General features: G+C 40.2%; 1 protein-coding gene across 2 annotated transcripts in view; it reads right to left on the bottom strand.

The window, feature by feature from the left end:
• BLTP3A (bridge-like lipid transfer protein family member 3A) overlaps positions 1 to 18,867 on the bottom strand; it is a 71,558-nt gene that overhangs the window by 51,422 nt on the left and 1,269 nt on the right. The window lies entirely within an intron of this gene.

Below are 18,867 nucleotides of genomic sequence, written 5' to 3'. Positions count from 1 at the left end.
ATCTGGGAAAACACAAATTGCTGGGAGCTGGGATCACCTGCAGGCTTCTTCACTCACATGGATGGCCCCCGGGCTGGAATGTCTTAAAGGCTGAGCTCAGCCAAGAGTGTTAACTGGAGCACCTACATGTGGTTGCTCCACGTGGCTTGGACGTCACTTCCACCCCCATTCCATTGGTTACAAGTGAGCTCCTAAGGCCAAAGAAGAACATGTAGGATGCAGGATGGTAGATATTGTGCAGACATCTTTGGAAAATACAATCTGCCAAGTGTCTTATTTCTCTCCTTTCCTTCTAGGACTCCAATTACATATATATTAACATTGTCCCACAGTCATTGAGGCTCTGTTTGTTTTTGTTTTCAGTCTTTCCTCTCTGTTCTTCAGAGTAGCTAATTCCTATTGCTTTATTTTCAAGTTCACTGACACTTTCTTTGGTCATCTCCAATCTGCTGTTGAGCAAGTCCAATAAACTTTTCATTTCAGATATTGTACTTTTAAGTTTTAGTTTATACATTTGATTCTTTTTTAATTTCCATTTCTCTGCTGAGATTTTCCATCTGTTCATTTATTATTACCAAATTTGTCTTAAGGTGCTTATCTAATAATTTCAACATGTGAGTCATCTTGGGGTAAATTTCTATTGACTGCTATTCTCTTGACAACGAGTCACATTTTCTTTCCTCGCACATCTAGTGATTTACTAAGGTATACTGGACATTACTGAGATTCTGGATTCTGTTTATCTTCCTCTGAAGAGTGAATTTTGTTCTGTTGGGCAATTAACTTTGCTAGATTCATATTCCAAACTCTGTCTCCTCTGCAGGGGAGGGCAGAGCTGAATCTTGGCTCAATTCTTTCATCTTTCCAACTATTGCCTTTTCTAGGCTCTATGGAGTCTTCCCCCATGCAGATGAAGGATTTGCACAGAGTTTAAAAGCAGATTTTAAGGCTCCCCCTTCTGTTGCTCCCTCCTTTCTGAGATTTCTCCCCTCATTTTCCAGTTCCTCCTGTAGCCCTGAACTCCATCCCCTGATTCCCCAAGCTAGTATGACTGCAGACTTTTGCTTGAGTTCTAGCCACCACTCACCATGCAAACTGAGGAGTATCCTCAGGCAAAAAGTTGTATAAATGAGAATCTTATGCAGTGCAGTTCCCATCTTTCAGATTCCCTGTCAGTTTCTGCCTGATTTGGTCACTTTCCAATGCCTTCAAGTAGTTTGTTTTCACATATTGTCCAGAGTTCATAAATGCTGTCTGAGGGATGGTTAGGCTGATATAGAATACTGCTATATAATTAGAAGTACAACGCTCTTCTACTAGATCTCATTGGTATTATGTCCTCCCCAAGAGGCAACCATGATGTGAGTTACCAAAAACACATATGACCAGATGTGCACAAATGCAGTGTGCACATCTCAGAGCAGTCTGATAGATGATGACGATAGATAAGTCATCCTCTGGGTCTGCTGATGAAGTGCTTATCATAAAATATTACAATAATATAAAAAGGTATAAAGAGGGGGCCAGCCCCATGGCCGAGTGGTTAAGTTCGTGTGCTCTGCTTTGGCGGTCCAGGGTTTCACCAGTTTGGACCCTGGGCGCAGACATGACATTGCTCATCAAACCATGCTGAGGCAACATCCCACATAGCACAACCAGAAGGACCTACAACTACAATATACAACTATATACTGGGGAGCTTTGGGGAGAAGAAGAAAGAACAACAAAAAAAAGAATATTGGCAACAGATGTTAGCTCTGGTGTCAATCTTAAAAAAAAAGGTATAAAGAGAAAATGACAGTTTCTACTACATAGAAGTAACTACATATCTACATAGACAGATATAAAATAGAATTATTCCATATATTCTCTTCTAAAACTTGCTTTTATTTTCAATGAACAATATATCGGGCATCTTATACTGTCAAATTTTTAATGCTTTTTAATAATTGGAGAGTTATGTACAAATGACACCTCTGTATGAATTTAAATAAATAAAACTTATTTTAATAAAGTCCCTTCTGATTTCTCTTTTACATTAATTTCATCAACTAGCCTCCTAGGTTTTGCTCACTTGTTTGATTCCTTCTATAGGATGAATTCATAGAAGTGGAATTGCATATTTTACATTTTGACAGATATTGCCAAATTCCCCTCCACAGACATGACACTGACTCACACTCAACAACTGTAACCGATTGTACACATTTCCCCCCACCCATGGTAGCTGTGTAGTCCAGATCTTGAAGCACTCCCATTTACCCTACTCCCTATCTGAATACTAGACAAGCTGATATTCTGGAGAAGTTCTCTTTCCTTAATTCTCAACAGTAGCCCTGATGCACATTCTAAGTGTTTCCCTCCACTAAGCCTGGAGCCTTGCTAAAACCTAGCCTGTTTAGCTGAAGCCCTAACAACCTGTCTGGTTTGAGCTAGTGTTCTTCTAGAACTGACTACTTGCAATCTGGCCCACTAGCAAGAATCCACGCATGTTACCTACAGACTCCTCATCTAATTGACTATTAACATATTTGACTACCGCCTGGAATTATGGCTGCAATTTCTTTTCTTTCTTTCTTTCTTTCTTTTTTTTTTTTTGAGGAAGATTAGCCCTGAGCTAACTACTGCCAATCCTCCTCTTTTTGCTGAGGAAGATTGGCCCTGAGCTAACATCCATGCCCATCTTCCTCTACTTTATATGTGGGATGCCTACCACAGCATGGCTTTAGCCAAGCAGTGCCATGTCCGCACCCGGGATCCAAACCAATGAACCCCGGGCGGCCGAGAGGCAGAAGCAATTTCTTATCCAATGTCTTTTCTACATTCCCTTTTATTAATCATTCTAGTATTAGGGAGGAAGGGGCAGAGCAAAATGGCAGGGTGAGCTGACCTGGGACTCTCTCCCCTCCAAAATACAACAAAGGATTGGAAAGACTGAATTTCAGACAATAAATCAAATGCCAACACGTTAGAGACCTACAATACCAAGAAGGCGGAGAACAGAGACCTTGCTGCCGGCCTCAGAGGAGCTGTAACAGGGTAGGAGAGAACATCGCTCCCTCCCCTAGAGTCTGCGATTGCTGCTGCGGGGGTCCAGGAAGGAGTGGGGAAGGGGCCGCACGACCGGGGGATCATCCAGGACTCCCGCCGCTGGTACAGTGGAAACCCACTCACGGGGGAAAGCTTCCGTGCACGGGGACCCCATAAACCCAGGGCCTCGGGAGACCAGAGATCAGAACTGATCCAAATCCAGATCAGCGCAGGAGAAAAGCAGCCCCTCCCTCATGGCAAAGCGCAATGGGTGCCGCCATCTTGCTGGAAGGTGGAGAGCTCAGAATGTGCGGCTCTCGACCCCCATCTACTGGTGACAGGCTGTAACTGCAACTGAATTCTACCACCATGCGAAAAAACCACTCATCTACCATCCAGCAATTTATAAAAGCCCCAGACCAGAAGGAAAACAATAAAAACATAGAATTAAGTCCTGAGGACTTGGAATTAGGTAAACTAAGTGAAAATGAGTTCAGAGCAGCTATAATCAAAAAATTCAATGAGGTAGAGAGAAAGATAGAGAGACAAGCCAACGAGTTCTGGAGTTACTTCACAAAAGAGATTGAAATTATAAAGAAGAATCAAACAGAATTACTAGAGATGAAAAACACAATGGACCAGATAAAACAAAATGCGGACTCCCTGAATGCCCATGTAGACACCATAGAGGAGAAAATTAGCATAATTAAAGTTAGACAGGCTGAATGGCTCCAGACAGAAGACTAAGAATTTAAAAAAACGAGGAAACTCTCCGAGAGATAGTGGATTCAATGAGGAGAAAGAACTTAAGGATCATAGGAATTCCCGAGAACGTGGAAAAGGAAAATGGAGCAGAAAGTGTGCTTAATGAAATTATAGAAGAGAACTTCCCAAATCTAGGGATTGACGGAGAAAGGTGTGTAGAGGAAGCTTTCAGATCTCCTAGATTTCTCAATGTAAAAAGACCTACTGAAAGGCACATAGTAGTACAAATGGCAAAAAGGAAAGACAAAGAAAGAATACTCAGGGAAGCGAGACACAAGAGAATAACCTACAAAGGAGCTCCTATTAGACTTTCAGCGGGTTTCTCTACAGAAACCCTACAAGCTAGGAGAGAATGGAGTGACATACTCAAAGCTTTAAAAGATAAAAATCTTCAGCCAAGAATACTCTATCCAGCAAGAATTTCCTTCAGATATGAGGGAGAAATTAAATCTTTTCCAGACAAACAAAAGTTAAGAGAATTTGTAACTAAAAGCCCTCCACTACAAGAAATCCTCAAGAAGGCTCTCATACCTGAAAAAAGAAAAAAGGGAACAAGGGGTCACAAACCACAGAGTAGGGAGACCAATGGATAGAACCAGAACAGGATAGCAAATATTCAACTATAGCATTAGGGTAAAAATAAGGAAACTACCAAAACAAGGACGATCTTAGCACTCTAACTACAAATTCATAACACGAGTTGGAATAAGAAATGAAAATAATTATTTAGGAGGGGAAGAGCAAAGGGTCTAAATCAGTCTAGGCAAAGTAAGTAAGAGAGCACCAGAGAACAGACTATATTGTACACGAGATTCTAAATACAAACTTCATAGTAGCCACTAAACTAAAAAACAGAACAGAGCCACAAAACATAAATAAGGAAAAAATCTAAGAAACCCAGCATAAGAAATTGCAGTATTAAATGGGTAGGCTAAAGCACATAGGAAAAGAAACGTAGGAAAACAAGATAATGAGAGACAGATTGACAGCATTAAGTCCACATGCATCAATAATCACTCTCAATGTAAACGGATTGAACTCACCAATAAAAAGACACAGAGTGGCAAAATGGATTAAAGAACAAGATCCAACAATTTGTTGCCTCCAGGAAACACACCTCATCCCCAAGGACAAACACAGACTCAGGGTGAAGGGGTGGAGGACAATACTTCAAGCTAATAGCAAACAAAAAAAGGCAGGTGTTGCAATTCTTATATCAGACAAAGTGGATTTCAAAATAAGACAGGTAAAGAGAGACACAGAGGGACAATATATAATGATCAAAGGGATACTTCATCAAGAAGAAATAATGCTTATAAATATCTATGCACCCAACACAGGAGCACCAAGATTCATAAAGCAACTATTAACAGACCTAAAGGAAGATGTTAAAAACAACACAATAATAGTAGGGGACCTCAACACCCCACTCACATCAATGGACAGATCATCCAGACAGAAAATCAACAAGGAAATAGTGGAGCTGAATGAAAAACTAAAACAATTGGACTTAATAGACACATATAGATCACTCCATCCTAAAACAGCAGAATACACATTCTTCTCAAGTGCGCATGGAACATTCTCAAGGATAGACCATATGTTGGGAAACAAGGCAAGCCTCTACAAATTTAAAAAAATTGAAATAATAACCAGCATCTTCTCCGGTCATAATGCTATAAGGCTAGAAATTAATTACAAGAAAAAAGGTGAGAAAGGCACAAGGATGTGGAGACTAAACAATATGCTACTGAACAAGCAATGGATCATTGATGAAATTAAAGAAATCAAAAAATACCTGGGAACAAATGAAAATGATAACATGCCCTACCAACTCATATGGGATACAGCAAAAGCTGTATTAAGAGGAAAATTCATTGCAATACAGGCACATCTTAACAAACAAGAAAAATCCCAAATAAGCAACCTTAAAGCACACCTAACTGAACTAGAGAAAAAAGAACAAATAAAGCCCAAAGTCAGCAGAAGGAGAAAAATAATAAAAATCAGAGCAGAAATAAATACTATTGAAACGAAAAAGGCAGTAGAAAGGATCAATGAAACAAAGAGCTGGTTCTTTGAGAAGATAAATAAAATTGACAAACCCCTAGCCAGACTTACAAAGAAAAAAAGGGAGAAAGCTCAAATAAACAAAATCAGAAATGAGTGAGGAGAAATAACAACAGACTCCGCAGAAATACAACGGATTATAAGAGAATACTACAAAAAACTATATGCCAACAGAATGGATAACCTAGTGGAAATGGATAAATTCTTGGACTCCTACAATCTCCCAAAGCTCACTCAAGAAGAGGCAGACAATTTGAACATACCAATCACAAGGAAAGAGATTGAAACAGCAATCAAAAACATCCCAAAGGGTAAAACCCCAGGACCAGATGGCTTTCCTGGGGAATTCTACCAAACTTTCAGAGAGGATTCAATACCTATCCTTTTCAAGCTATTCCAAAAAACTAGGGAGGATGGAACACTTCCTAACACATTCTATGAGGCCAACATCACACTGATACCAAAACCTGACAAGGACACCACGAAAAAAGAGAACTACAGGCCAATATCGCTGATGAACATAGATGCAAAAATTCTAAACAAAATTTTGGCAACCAGAATTCAGCAATTCATCAAAAGGATCATACATCATGATCAGGTGGGATTCATACCAGGACACAGTGATGGTTCAACATCCACAAATCAATCAACATGATACACCACATCAACAAACTGAGGAATAAAAACCACATGATCATCTCAATAGATGCAGAGAAAGCATTTGACAAGATCCAACAGCCATTTATGATAAAAACTCTGAACAAAATGGGCATCGAAGGGAACTACCTCAACATAATAAAGGCCATATATGACAAACCCACAGCCAACATCATACTCAACGGGCAAAAACTGAACGCCATGCCCCTGAAAACAGGAACAAGACAAGGACGCCCTCTATCACCACTCTTATTTAACATAGTACTGGAGGTCCTGGCCAGAGCAATCAGGCAAGAAAAAGGAATAAAAGGAATCCAAATAGGGAGGGAAGAAGTGAAACTCTCGCTGTTTGCAGACGACATGATCTTATATATAGAAAACCCCAAAGAATCCATTGGCAAACTCTTAGAAGTAATCAACAACTACAGCAAAGTTGCAGGGTATAAAATCAATTTGCATAAATCAGTAGCATTTCTATATTCTAATAACGAACTAACAGAAAAAGAACTCAAGAGCACAATACCATTCACAATCGCAACAAAAAGAATAAAATACCTTGCGGTAAATTTAACTAAGGAAGTGAAGGACCTATATAATGAAAATTACAAGGCCTTTCTGAGAGAATTGGATGACAACATAAGGCGATGGAAAGACATTCCATGTACATGGATTGGAAGAATAAACATAGTTAAAATGTCCGTTCTACCTAAAGCAATCTACAGATTCAATGCTATCCCAATCAGAATCCCAATGACATTCTTTACAGAATTAGAACAAAGAATCCTAAAATTCATATGGGGCAACAAAAGACCCCAAATTGCTAAAGCAATCCTGAGAAAAATGAACAAAACGGGAGGCATCACAATCCCTGACTTCAAAACATACTACAAAGCTACAGTAATCAAAACAGCATGGTACTGGGACAAAAACAGGTGTACAGATCAATGGAACAGAACTGAAAGCCCAGAAATAAAACCACACATCTATGGACAGCTTATCTTCAACAAAGGAGCTGAGGGCATACAGTGGAGAAAAGAAAGTCTTTTCAACAAATGGTGCTGGGAAAACTGGAAAGCCACATGTAAAAGAATGAAAATTGACCATTCTTTTTCACCATTCACCAAAATAAATTCAAAATGGATCAAAGACCTAAAGGTGAGACCTGAAACCATAAGGCTTCTAGAAGAAAATGTAGGCAGTACACTCTTTGACATCAGTATTAAAAGGGTCTTTTTGGACACCATGCCTTCTCAGAGAAGGGAAACAATAGAAAGAATAAACAAATGGGACTTCATCACACTAAAAAGCTTCTTCAAGGCAAATGAAAACAGGATTGAAACCAAAAAAACAACCCATTAACTGGGAAAAAATATTTGCAAGTCATATGTCTGACAAAGGCTTAATATCCATAATATATAAAGAACTCTCACAACTCAACAACAAAAAATCAAACAACCTGATCAAAAAATGGGCTGGAGACATGAACAGACATTTCTCCAAAGAAGATATATGGATGGCCAATAGGCACATGAAAAGATGCTCATCATCACTGATCATCGGGGAAATGCAAATCAAAACTACACTAAGATATCACCTTACCCATTAGAATGACAAAAATATCTAAAACTAATAATAACAAATGTTGGAGAGGTTGTGGAGAAAAAGGAACCCTCATACACTGCTGGTGGGAATGCAAACTGGCGTAGCCACTATGGAAAACAGTATGGACATTCCTCAAAAAATTAAAAATAGAACTACCATACGATCCAGCCATCCCACTACTGGGTATCTATCCAAAGAACTTGAAGTCAGCAATCCCAAAAGTCCTATGTACCCCAATGTTCATTGCAGCATTATTTACAATAGCCAAGACATGGAAGCAACCTAAGCGCCCATCAACAGATGAATGGATAAAGAAGATGTGGTACATATATACAACGGAATACTACTCAGCTGCAAAACAGAATAAAATCATTCCATTTGCAATAACATGGATGGACCTTGAGGGAATTATGCTAAGTGAAATAAGCCAGCTAGAGAAGGATAATCTGTGTATGACTCCACTCATATGAGGAATTTAAAAATGTGGACTAAGAGAACAGTTTAGTGGATACCAGGGGAAAGGTGGGGTGGGGGGTGGGCACAAAGGGTAAAGTGGTGCACCTACAACAAAAATGACAAACATTAATGTACAACTGAAATTTCACAAGATTGTAACCTATCATTAACTCAATAAAAAAAAAAATCACTTCTAGTATTAGGACTAAGATAGTGGGGCTCCTCATCAACTGTAACTCAGAGTAGCTGCACTCTGCCCTCTCTTAATTCTTCAACCATTCAGTTCCCACAGCTACACACAGGCTCTTGGATTAACCAAAGTGAAAATGCACTTGCTAATGCCCAGAAAAGGAAGCTATTCCACTAACAGACATTGCTGGATTCACTGTTGAATGAGAACAGATATTTCTTCGTGGTATAGCCTCAACCAACTATTAGAGAAGTGTAGCACGTGGATTACCTGAGCTTTGAGAATTGCCCAAAGAGGAAACTGAAGAAACAGGAAAATCATGTACACTGGGGCGGGCTATCCTTAATTTTTGAGCAGAACTGGCCCTAATTTTGACCAACATGTATGCTTACTTTAAGAGGTAGAGATTTCTCAAAATGAGCTGTCTTCCACATCTAATGGTGAAAGAAAAGCCCTGTCAAAGCTTTGAGTAGTGTCCTCTGCAGAGATCACTCAATGGGCGAATACCTAAGACAGCAGCACATTCCACTGACCAGGACTTGTAGGTTCTAACCATATAAACAGCTGTGGAGGATACAAAGAAGAATTTAAAATTCAAACAAAGGTCTCTAACCCTAAGGAGGACTATGAGCTCCTCAAGAGCTAGAACTGTCATTGAGACCTGTGTCCAGCACAAAGCCTAGAATAAGGATGCTCAATTAATGCTTATTGATGATAATACAAAGCAAACTAATGATAATTGCCAAATAGGTGGAATGAACTAAGGGGTATGTCCAACAATTCATCCACATCCTCTCACATATTGCAAACCAACTATAATATGTCTGATGAACCAGACAAGTCAAGCCATGTTTAAGAGTGTCATCTGTAAACACAGAAATAAGTTTCTCTGTGAAGCTGAGGCAGAAGGTATACCCTTCCCATTAGAGATAATTAGAAAAGGCAAGATTTTTAAAAAGGAGAGAGAGAGAAAGAGACAGATTAGTATATTCTAAAAGCTCTATCTAGAAGCTTTTATAATAAAAAAAAATAATATCAGGAAAAATGAAAAAGGATAGTATCTCTGAGTACAAAAATTATTTTTAAAATAATAGTTAACATTTAGTAATTGCTTACTTTATTCCAGTTACTGTCCTAAGCACTTTGTTAAACATTTTAATTAATTTATTTCTCTCAAAGACCCCATGATATAAAAGACAATTATTATCTCCATTTTATAGATGAGGAAACTGAGGCATAGAAAGGTTAAATAACTTGCCCAAGGTCACAGAGCCAGCAAACTAGGATTCAAAATCAAGCAGTCTGGCTCAAGAACTTCCAGCCTTAACTACACTATACCGTCTCTATACTATTAACAAAGTCAACAGAGGTGTAGAGATTTGGAGAAGTTCCAGTTGCCTCAGAACCAGGTCAATGTCAACAGAGAACAAGCTGAGCCCTATCCAGATGCCTTGGCACAGTATACAGGCCTCTATGATCTAGCCCCTCCCTATCTTTCCTCTTTCTATCCTAATATTGTTTCTATAATAATGTTCCACCCTCAAACCCTACATTGTAGTGATAAAGAACCATATAAAGTCTCCTAAAGGCACCTTGCTGCTTCTCAACTCAGTACCATTGCCCAAGCAGCTCCTTCTGCCTGTCATCACCTCTCTGTCCCTGACCCTCTGTGCCCCTCAGGCTCTACAGATACTTTTTTTATTTTTTGCTGAGGAAGATTTGCCCTGAGCTAACATCTGTTGCCAATCTTCCTCTTTTTGCTTGAGGAAGATCCACCCTGAGCTGACATTCGTGCCAATCTTCCTCTATATGTGAGTCGCTGACACAGCGTGGCCACCAACAAGTCGTGTAGGTCCACACCCAGGAACCGAACCTGGGCCACCAAAGCGGAACACACTGAAGTTAACCACCAGGCCACACAGCCAGCCCTCCGCAGATACTTCTTTTTTTTTTTCAAGATTTTATTTTTCCTTTTTCTCCCTAAAGCCCCCCAGTACATAGTTGTGCATTTTTAGTTGTGGCACATGGGATGCTGCCTCAGCATGGCCTGATGAGCCGGTGCCATGTCCACGCCCAGGATTCGAACCAGTGAGACCCTGGGCCGCTGAAGCAGAGCGCGTGAACTCAACCACTCGGCCACAGGGCCAGTCCCCCACAGATACTTCTTAATGCTTTACTGAGATTATTGTTTACAGGTCTGTTTTTCTCTACAGGCAGTTAAGTCTCTGAACAGGAAATCTGTCTTTGAGTTCCCAGTGCTTAGCATACAATGAAGGTGGTCAATAAAAGATTCCTGAAAGAACTAATGAATAAATGGTCACAGAAACAAGAGTCCTCAAAAGCAGCCCAGGGTCTGGGGCTAGCTGAGGGGAAGGCTACTCCCCATCTTAGAATGGCTAAGTCACTAACTGCAGCTGAATATCCAACTTTCTCACAGCAAACCCCCCTCAAAGAGGCTGAGGAACCTCTCTTGCAGGCTGAGAGGGCTAAGGAGCCACAGCCAACTCCACCTGAAAGGAAGGGAGACAGACAGGGCTCTGCTGAAGTCCAGCAAAAGGATATCCTACAACACACGGCCAGGCCTCTAACTTCATACAACTTCTGGTTAAGACATTTTCTCAAACGAAATGTGTTTGTGAACTGCAGCCCCTTCTTTCACACAGATTAAAAAACAGATTTCAAAGAGAGAGAAAGAAGGCAAGAAAGAAAGAAAACTAGATTTCTCTTAGAAAAGGGAAATGCATGTTTTCAGCTCTGCCTGGGAAAGCACTGGACCAGACGACTGGAGGCAGTCAGCCTGAATGAACCCAGCCCATCCTTATCTGGATTGTCTACATATTGCAACTCCTCAACTTTCAAATGACTCATATTTACCACAAACTGCTGCCCGGACCCCTGTCCCACCCCCACTGCCACTGCCACACTAACTATTTTTGGAAAATCAAAAACAAACCAGGAACTTTCAGAGTATCTGTGGATTCAGAAGCTATCAAAATAAGAGTAGCTCAGACCAGTTGCCCCTGAAGGACAGATTCTGTTGGTCTAATTACGGTAGCTTGCCTGCTCCAAAATATGTTCTCTACTTCTCCCCTTGACTTAGGTGAAATCATATATTCCAAAGAAGTGGGAATTTTGATGAGAAAGTGAGGGGAGCAGGGCATGCAGGCCTGGCAGGTGGTATGGTGGCAGAGGGCTGAGGGTAGAATGGGGCAATGGGGTGCATGAGAAGAGGGGCCTCAGGAGGTGGGGAAGAGACATAAAGGAGAGAAGAGAGAGTGTATCAAGGACAAACATCAGCTATTTTAGAATTTAGTCTAAGTCAGTTGTTCTCGACTCTAACAGACTCAATTCCACAAGTGGCGTTGCCAAGAGTGACAGCATTTTCTAAAATGGTAACAAACATTTGCTAAAGTTCAAAACAATCTTTCCTCATGGTAGTTGCAGTCCTTGAACATCCACTGTAGTTTAAAGCTGTGCAATATTTTGTGTCTATATGTAAAACAGAGTTAGAATCTAGGCTTATATAATCTAAACTGGTAATTCACCTACGTAAACATCTAAGAAACATACTGAAGTCAAAAAAGAGAAAAGACAATGCTTCTTTGTGAGAGATTATTCTGCATACTGCATGACATCAGCATCTCCAGCCTGTTTATTAAATGCCGGTCACACCCCTCAGTTACAACCAAAAAAAGTCCTTGCTGAGACACAATGATCTCAATGATCTAAAAGATCTTACTCCAAAGAATAGGAAAGAAAAAACTTTTTCTTCTTCTTCGTCTTCCCTCCTCCTTCAAATGGTTCCCTAACAAGCAAGATCTAGAACTCCATCTAGTGAGCTTACATTATATATCAACAATCCACTACAGCTTTTGGGGGCTAACTTGGGAACCTATTCAATATTATCATAACACAATTTCTACTGGATCACACACTCCAACTCAAACTTAGAAATAAATTTTGAGAACATAACAATTCCCTAAGTCAGAGACTTAAATACATTGATCTCTCACCATCAGTGATTTAGTTTTTGAAGTGAGGAGCTGACATCCAAGCTACATATGACCAGTGCACTATAAGGACTGAGTATACATGTGAAATGACCATTGCTGTAGGCAACTAAAACAACGTCAATCCAACAAATATTTTATAATACATCTGGTCCTTACTTTTGAGGCAAGAAAGTACAAACTACATACTCTTTACCTAAATTACTAATGTGCATTATTTTCACACTTTAGTTTCCCCCTTTACTATAGATACTGATTGACTCTACTGCTTAAATAGACTGGAAAACGTTCTTCACTATCTACGATCAGCACTAGAATTTAGTACCAAGTAGCACTAGTAGCAAGTACTTGCCTCATCACATAAAAATAAAAGGGCCCTCGATGATACTGGGTGAACTGGATTTCCTTGCCCTTCTGCTCCACCCCCACCACTCCCCAGGTCTAAGATTCCTCGAGTTCCACCCAGGCACTCCCATCCGACACATCTTCTCTGGCACAGATGTCACCCACGCAAAGTGTCCTCAAACTCTCTGGTTTTCGAAGCAGCCAAGGGACACAATCCCTGCCGTCATGGAGGACACACTCCAGTGGGTGTACAGAATTGAGCTATGATGAAAGGAATCTTTTTTTCTCAGTGATCAGTGCCATACTTACTTAATGCCATACTTAATAATCCGTTAAGTATTACAGATTATTATTCAACCAGGTTCTATGTTAGATGAGGGTAACTGAACAACCTCTAATTTTTCTTTCACTCTAAGGATACAGTATATGATTGTGCTATCTTTTTAGTCTCTATATAGGTAAATCCTCTAAGGATCCAACCTGCCATACACATTCCAGCTATCTGACCTATACTGCGGTCAAAGTTTCCTCCTTGTAGTATGCCTTGATAGGAAAAAAATGATCAACAGGAACAACCCTTAAGGAGATTTAAGCACTGATACAGAGAACATTCACTTCTCTGTATTAAATTCTCTGTATTAAAATGCTAAGAAACATAATTCTTAACTATCTAAAGAATTACACATTTGGATAAGTTAGGCACAACTTTGAAGATGCTGAAGTGTTATCTCCAGAAACTAACAGCGATCTCTCTTGAGCAACTTTAATAAGTAAAGATAAATAGTAATAGTCACTGTCTACTGAACACTTTTTCAGGACCAGGCACTTTTACATGTTATTTCTAATTCTCAGAACAACATTGTGCATTATTATCCCCCATTCTACAGATGAGGAAAACTGAAGCTTCAAGAAGCTAAAAAACTTCCTGAACACAGCTTACAAGTGGCAGAGTCAAAATGCACAGCCACCTTTTGGAATCCAGAGTCCTGGTTCTTTCTGCTACCTTGACGTGCCTCTCAATGAATTTTTCAAAGCAGGTAACTTCATTATCTGCGAACCATACATTAAGCTGTTATATGTCAGATACAAATGACAGTACTGCTTTGAAATTTTTATTGCTTTTAAATTCTACTTTTGAAAACACAAGACAACCATTTTATGATAAAAGAGAATTACCTTTGGAAAGGTGTAAAAATTGCAACACAAAGCTATGAAATTCAAATTTATAGTTTCCTTAGTAAGGATGAAATACTATGCCAACAGGGTGCTAAGCTTTCAGAACAGAATGAAACTATCTAATACCCAGTGTAGTGAGAAAACCAAATATTTAACAAAAACCCAAACGCCCAAAGAAGAGCCCCTCCTTTCTCTTAATGTACTTTATTGTTATTTTTACAGGGAGCTAAGCATCACATCCATTCCAAGCAATAAATATTATGGGTTCATGGTTATAAATTATCCTATTTATCTTCACTGAACCTACCTAATTTGAACATTTCTCCAAAAAGATCTTATGTTTTCAAGGTTCTGACATTTGCTTGTGACTAAAATTTACAAACAGATCAGAATTCAAACATTAAACAGAGGCAAAAATAAAGTGGCCATCTGGTTTTCCACACATGAAGCAAAAAAATTTTCAAGACACATCCACCAGAATGGCTAAAATGAATGGCTAAGATGAAAAATATCAAGTCTTGGAAAGGATGTCGAACCACCAGAACTGTCATATACTTCTGGTGGTAGTGTAAACTAGTACAGCCACTTTGGAAAACTGTTTGGCAATATCTATTAAAATTTAACATATGTATATCCTACAACCCATAAATTCCACTCTTATGTATATCCCCAAAAGCTATGTGTACACTTGTTCACCAAAGGACATGTACTAGAATGTTCCCAGCAGTACTATTCATCATAGCCCTAACCTGGGAAACTATCCAAATGCACATCAGCAGCAAAACGTATATATAAACTGAGGTATATTCACATAATAGAATACTATACAGCAATGAAAATGGAGAATCCACAACTTGATGTAACAGGGATTAATCTCACAAAAATAATGTTGAGCTAAAGAAGCCAGACATAAAAGCATACATACTATATGTTCCCATTTATATAAAGTACAAAAACAGAATCTACACTGTTAGAAACCAGGACAGTGGTTACCCCTTGGTGGAGGTAAGGATAGAAAGAGACATAAGGGGGCTTCTTGGGTGCTGGTAACATTCTGTTGCTTCATGTGGGTGCTGGTGACAAGGGTATGCTCAGTTTTAAACACTCAACAGATGAGAAGCATTACAGCGGCAGAGTGGTTGAAGAGCATGGCTCTGGGATTGAAGCACCTGCATCTGAATCTCAGCTCCATCCCTTACTAGTTATGATTTGGGGCAAGTTATTTAACCTCTGTGCCTCACTTCTTCATCTATAAAATGGACCTAGGGGCCGGCCCGGTGGCGCAGCAGTTAAGTGCGCACATTCTGCTTCTCGGCGGCTTGGGGTTCACCGGTTGGGATCCCGGGTGCGGACACGGCACCGCTTGTCAAGCCATGCTGTGGCAGGCGTCCCACATAGAAAGTAGAGGAAGATGGGCACAGATGTTAGCTCAGGGCCAGCCTTCCTCAGCAAAAAGAGGAGGAGTGGCAGCAGTTAGCTCAGGGCTAATCTTCCTCAAAAAAAAATTAATTAAATAAAATAAAATGGGCCTAACATCTACCTAATAAGGTTACTCTGAGGATTAAACCATCATAAGACCTGTAAAGAGCTTATTCACATAGTTGGCTATTATTATTAAATATTTGCCAGTAAATAAAAGAGATTTATTCTGAAGCAACACAAGAAAATGAAGGAAGGGAAACAAAGACATACAAGATTTGACTATTACTAGAAAATGCACAAAGTACTTATCTGGGAAAGGAAGATGATAATAAGTAAAGTCAAGTATAAAGGGGCATGACCCGGAAGTTGAGACTATTCCTACAAACCTTCCTCTAAATAGACCTCGGGCAAGCAGTCAGCCTCCCTGAGCCAGCAGCTCCCCACTGTCCACCAGGGGCTGGTCCCAATGATCTCTGCAGGATAACGAATAATAACAAATGGAGGAACTAAGGGCCAAGCTCACAGTCAGGCTCTCTTATCGTCCAAAAGGACTCTGAAATCTTCCATGCCCCTGAATTTCAGCTAATACTTATGTTTTAAAAATATCTATCACATCTATCAGCCATGTCTCTGTCACTCAGGGTCACATTTCCTTCAGCCATTTAGAATAAATAATTAAGACTCCTGACGGGTTTCTAAAAGAGATAGTCAGGTTGCTGTCATCTATACCATGATAGTGTCCCTAACTTCTCTGGCCATGTTGTAATAGTTACTCTTTACTAAACCCTACTTACATGCCGGACACTATAATAAATACTTTATCCTCAATCCTCAAAAAAACCTGCTAGATATGTTGTATTCTTCCTTATTGTCATCCGTTACAGATAAGAAAGCTAAGGCTCAGACAGGCTGCCCTGTTCATTAAGCAGCAGAACGGGAAGGTGAGTCTGGCTTGTCTGTTCCAGTGACCATGCTTTCTCCATGAGCCACAGAACCCTGACTTACTTTATAATCAATCATATTTCTCCTTACAGGTCGAACAAAAGGTCATTAGCTAAGGTAATCTAAAACAAGAATAATCTAATTTAGTGAAAAATGACTTTTGGGTACTTTTTAAATGGTTACTTTTCTTTCTAAGTAAAGGTCTCCTCCTGAGTCTATTTAAATGAATCCTGAGCCTTGAAGCTATCTGTATTACGCAGCAGTCATCCAAACCACAGGTTAACAGCCCTTAAAAGACGTTTCTATTTCTTCCCTGCTGAATCCCCAGTGCCCAGATCAGAGCCTGGTCTAAAGTAGGCACTTAACAAAAATATCTTGAATAGCACCTCCCTCAAATCTTGTTTACCAGAATACTCTACTAACGAGGATACACTCCAACAAGACACTTTGATATCTGAAACTTCACAACCAAAATTAAACAATATGAGAGTTGCTGGGATCTGCTTCCTGCTGTAGGACACTCTCCTCCAGGTCAAGTGGCACCATCATCATCGGCAACAAGTAATTATTAAATACCTACAAATATTTATCTAACACAGTAACGCAATATACCTTCTCTCTCATTCCCCATCAGGTTTGACAAGCCACAGAAGCCACAGTTCCCCCCGAGGCAGGCCAACCTCTGTATGTGTAGCAGAGACCATACAAAGACACAAATGTCACATGTGATTAGGTGGTTTTTCCAAGTTAAACAGATACAAAATCCCCAGGAGTTTGACCTCTCCCCCAACCAGACCATGTCCCAGCACCTTTTCCTGGAGCCCTGAAATTGCAGCCCTGAATAACTTTCTCCTCCTCCTCCTCACTCAACCACACAACACTAAGGAAATCAGAAATTTCTCCCAATGTCTCTCACATCTATTCCTACTTCACCTAAAAGAGATGCTTTGTTCACTAAGGATTCCCTGGATGTGTCAGCACATACCATTAAAATTTTTGTTTAAAAATCCTGTCTTCATGGAAAGTGCACAGAATACGTGTGTACACCAGAGGAAAGTGTACCAGAGTCAGGAAGCTGGGTTCTATTCCACTAGCTTACCTTCCGCTGCCACTTGGCCAACTCACTTCTCTTCTCTCGGCTCTAGTTTCCTCAGGCATAAAATGAGGGGCACTTAGTTCCAGGATGCCTTGCAGGGTTCAGGCACGCTTTAGGGGGCCATAACTTACCCCCCCACCCCAGAACTCCCATAAAAAAATTACCTGTTTACATATGTGGATTTTTCTGGAGAAGTGCATGACTTATATTAAAATGTCACACAAGGTGTGGCCCCAAAAATAACCATAGCACATGTCTTATTGAGCACTTACTATGTGCTAGGCACTATACTAAGTCCTCACATATATTAATTCACGTAACCCTTACAATAACTCTGTGAGTCAGATGCTTTATTATCCCCACTTTACAGTTGAAGAAGTAAACCAGAAAGAGGAAACTCAAACACAATGCTAGGTTGGGTGAGACCATCTCTAAACCCTAAAATTCTACGTTCATTCAAATTAATAGTTTTCCTTTAGTTAAATTCTCTGTCCCATTTCATGATCATTAGTCCTACTTTTAAATCTTTACACAGAACAACCAAACTCATGGAACACCCAGATGAATGCTACCTGAAAAAGAATGTATTAGGGAGTTAATTGTAGTCAGGGGTCCAAAGGCACTTTCCAGCTCCAGCCTCCAATCCACTTTTACTTTTATAGCAGGGTGTAACCAAAAGATGTATCTGAATCTAATTACTAATTAATGTCTAAAATCAAAGTGACAGTAAATAAGCCAGAATGCCCGCCAGAAAAGGGGATGCAGCAGCAGTAATAGTGTCTTACACCCCATTCCCCAACGCGATGAGAAGACCAGGAAAGACACAGGAGTGCAAGGCCCAGTGTCCCATAGTGACCGGCTTCTCCCCCCACTCCCTCCTCCTGATAACCACTGACCACGGTGGGGCCGAGGCTTGAATCGCTCTCCACGTGAGACACAGAGGCTGGCTAAAGGTATTAAGGCATCGCCAACCCCCGCCTGGAATAAGGAACGAAAACTAAATGAAAGCCTAGCTTCCAATTTTGTGGACACCAGTTCTGACAACCTGCCATCCTGACACGGGGGTCAGCAAGTCACCCGGCTACACCTGAACACTGTTTTGCCAG

Source organism: Equus przewalskii, chromosome 19 (assembly GCF_037783145.1).
Source record: "Equus przewalskii isolate Varuska chromosome 19, EquPr2, whole genome shotgun sequence".
NCBI classification, from domain to species: Eukaryota; Metazoa; Chordata; class Mammalia; order Perissodactyla; family Equidae; genus Equus; species Equus przewalskii.
The sequence above is the reverse complement of the archived record's forward strand: the minus strand, read 5'-3'. Positions and strand labels throughout refer to the sequence as shown.